Source organism: Panthera tigris, chromosome B3 (assembly GCF_018350195.1).
Source record: "Panthera tigris isolate Pti1 chromosome B3, P.tigris_Pti1_mat1.1, whole genome shotgun sequence".
Lineage (NCBI taxonomy): Eukaryota > Metazoa > Chordata > Mammalia > Carnivora > Felidae > Panthera > Panthera tigris.
Genome location: NC_056665.1, coordinates 136,949,633 through 136,952,973, shown reverse-complemented (window position 1 = coordinate 136,952,973; position 3,341 = coordinate 136,949,633). Strand labels below are relative to the sequence as shown.

Genomic DNA, 3,341 nt, shown 5'->3' with positions numbered 1-3,341 from the left:
CCGATTCCCTGACTGTGGACTTCTGGCCCTCGGCACTGTGACAGAATACGTTCCTGTTGCGTGAAGCTGCCTCCCTAGGAAGCTAACGAGCCCCCCTCCTCCAGGTCCTCTGCCGGGACCCATTCACTGCCCACTCCCACCCACGGCGCTCTGGGCTCCAGACCCACATATACAAGTGCTGCTTGGCGGTGCCCACCCGGACGCTCCTTGCGCCCCTCCAGCCGGGCTTCCCTGCAGCAGGGCCTGGCTGTGTCCTTCTGGTGCCCAGGCAGGCATCGGCGGCCTCCGTGCTCAAAGCTCCTGGGTCCTGGAGCAGGTGAGCAGGAAAGTGGCAGATACCACCCGTGGGCCGAGAGCACGTAAGCGACCACAGGATTCCTCGGGAGGGCCGAGGATGGCAAGGGAGAGGGGCAGATATCCTGCCTTTGAGGGTGGGACGAGCCAGAGGACCTCCCCCAGGCGCGGGGCCATCGAGTCTCCGACTGGAAGTCCAGGCAGGGTCTCCGTAACCCCTTGCTACTTGGTTGTATGGGGGCCAACAGCAGCGGCCCGTGAGACTGCAGACCCTGGGACCCTCCCCAGACCTGCGTACTGAGAACCTGCATTTGCCCAAGGTGCCTGGGGCAAGTTGCATCACAGAGGCCAGGTGCTGGGCTGTGGATGGGAATGTGGCTGAACTTGTTTTTCCCGTGCCTCTGGGCTCAGCTGGGTTTTCCACAGGAGCTGGACAGCGCTTAAGACCTGCGGGGGCCCGTCTTGTGTCGAGAACAAAAGAGGACATTCCAGACTTAAGGCGCCCCCAGACTTGTCTTCTTCCTCTGCTTCCAGCCAGGTGCTCCAGGCAGAAACCCGGGGTGATGTGGAACCCTTCCCTCTCGTGACCCTCTGCCGTTGCCTGGTCACCAAGCCCAGGAAGGCAGGAGGCCTGGTGTCACTCCGTCCCCATGGCCGGTCTCTTCTGCTTCTTCCCGGACAACTCTGGGGGGGGGGGGGGTGGGGGGAGGAACAGAGAGTGGGAGACATAGAATCTGAAGCGGGCTCCAGGATCTGAGTTGTCAGCGCAGGGCTCGAACTCATGACCCGTGAGATCATGACCAGAGCCGAAGTCGGTCACTTGACCCACTGAACCATCCAGGCGGCCCCCCAGACCTGCCTTTTTTTTTTTTTAATTTTTTTTTTTAACGTTTATTTATTTTTGAGACAGAGAGAGACAGAGCATGAAGGGGGGAGGGTCAGAGAGAGAGGGAGACACAGAATCTGAAACAGGCTCCAGGCTCTGAGCCGTCCGCACAGAGCCCGACGCGGGGCTCGAACTCACGGACCGCGAGATCGTGACCCGAGCCGAAGTCGGCCGCTTAACCGACTGAGCCACCCAGGCGCCCCCAGACCTGCCTTTTCTAAGCCGCTCTTCACCTGGTGGCCAGAATGACGGTAAATACGCTTAATTCCCGTCAAGTCAGGCTCCTGCTTAACCCTCGGAGCCCTCGAGCCACTGGCCCCGTGTCCACAGAAGGCCCCGAATCCCTTCCGAGGCCCGGAGGCGTGGCCTGAGTCAGCCCTGCCCCATCTCGTGTGGCTCTGCCCCCACCTGCTGCTCCGGCTCGTCAACGCCCGGTTTGTGCCCCTCCCCGCCCCTCCCCTTGTGGGGGTGTTTTTTCCTGCTCATTGGCTACCTCACCCCGGCGATGGTGCGTCGTCCGGGAGGCCTCCTTGCCCCCCACATAAGGCTGGGCCCCCCCCCCCCCGACATCTGCGCCCACGTGTCCCTGCCTCTCCTTCTCCACACTCGTCCCAGCGAGTGATTGCAGGTGCAGCTCTGGGTGCACTTGCCGGAGGCCAGGGGCCCGCTGTGCCTGCGTGAAGCCTTCAACCGCTGCGGGCACGGGAGAGTGGCCTTTGGGAAAACGTGAGGACACTGGTGTCTGCCGGTGCCTCTAGCCCGAGCGGACCTCGCCGCACGTCTCGGGTGGCTAGGAACCGGCCAGGGCGGCTTCCTGAGGCCCCCGGGGTGAGCCGGCTGCAGGTGCATCTAGCCGTGGCCGGAGACGTTCTGGGAGTTCAGGAATCTTGAGCCCTGGTGCCTGATGATCTTGGGCACGTCAAGCAACCTCTGCAAACCTCATCTTCCTCCTGTGAAAAAAACGGGGACGGACTGGCTTCCTTAAGGAATTGCTGTGTGTTCGGTACGTCATATCAGATATCTAAACAAGCTGACAAGTGAGCAAACACCATCTTGCGGCGAGATCGTGGGCGGGTCCCCTTCCTGCTGTGGGCTGTCCCCTCCTCTGAGCGACGAGGACCGGGCAGGCGCCCAGGGGACCCGGCTGCACCTGGAGACTGCAAGGCCCTGGGCTCATTGGCCTCCCAGACAAGCGACAAACTGGCTGACCCGGTCTGTCTGCTGGGCAGGGCGGTGGGGTGGGGGGGGGAGGGCACGATTGTTTGATTGGAGGCCATCCCCCAGTGTCCGCAAATTCGCTTTTGTTTATTTTCCTGAAAAGCTAAATAAGCCAGTGAGACTGAGCAGCTCCACACCAGACGTGCGTTTTCATTGTAAAAATATTTTTGCGGGTCGGAAAATTGCACCAAAATGTTTTCACAGGCAAAGCGCTGCCGTGTGCTGCTCAGCCCTGCGACCAGCGGCCACCAGGGAAGGGGCCGCCGATGTGCACCTCGGGTTCGCATTCCAGCAATCATAGCAACAAACGTGCCGGAAGCACCTACCACGTGGCGGTTTGCCAGTAAGTTCGCGGTGATGTTTTCACCCTCGCGTCTCCCCGTGTGGCCCGTGTGATTGTCATTGCCGTTGTGGCCAGTTCCTTTTTGCAAATGAAGGAGATGAAGTCCAGAGAGGTTGAGTGACTTCTCTAAGGTCACACAGTCTGCAAGGGGCAGAGCCAGGGATCCGGGTCTGTCTGACTTCAGAGTCCGGGTTTTTGCCCCACTGCGGTGCACCTCCGAGGCCCTCGTTCAGGTCTGGAGCACCCCCTGGGCTCTCCCTCAACCTTCTTTATCGCTCTGGTTTCCCGCAGTTTTCTAGGGTGAAGTTATCTATGGAAAGTCGCACAACTACAGCTTGTTGCCAATCTAGAGAAAGCCGAGAACATTCCACGCACGTAGGACCATCAGAGCCAGAGAGGCTGGGAATCTGGTCCTGTGCCAGCACAGAGCAGGTGAGTGACACGGCTGCCCCGACACCGTGGGCCATGAGGCTGGGCTGAGGCCCCCTGGTCCCCCAACCCCTCTGCTTCCAGGCCCCCAGCCTCCCAGCCCGCCCCCCGGCCTCCCAACCCCCCTGCTTCCAGGCCCCCCGGCCTCCCCACCTGAATGGCCGTCCTTGT

At 61.2% G+C, this 3,341-nt stretch overlaps 1 long non-coding RNA gene across 1 annotated transcript; it reads left to right on the top strand.

The window, feature by feature from the left end:
* The first annotated feature begins 1,819 nt into the window (after positions 1 to 1,819).
* LOC122239305 lies at positions 1,820 to 3,125 on the top strand. Its single transcript, XR_006218269.1, has 3 exons — positions 1,820 to 2,183; positions 2,603 to 2,741; positions 3,033 to 3,125. It is a non-coding gene; the product is annotated as an uncharacterized LOC122239305 (long non-coding RNA).
* Positions 3,126 to 3,341: the final 216 nt, after the last annotated feature.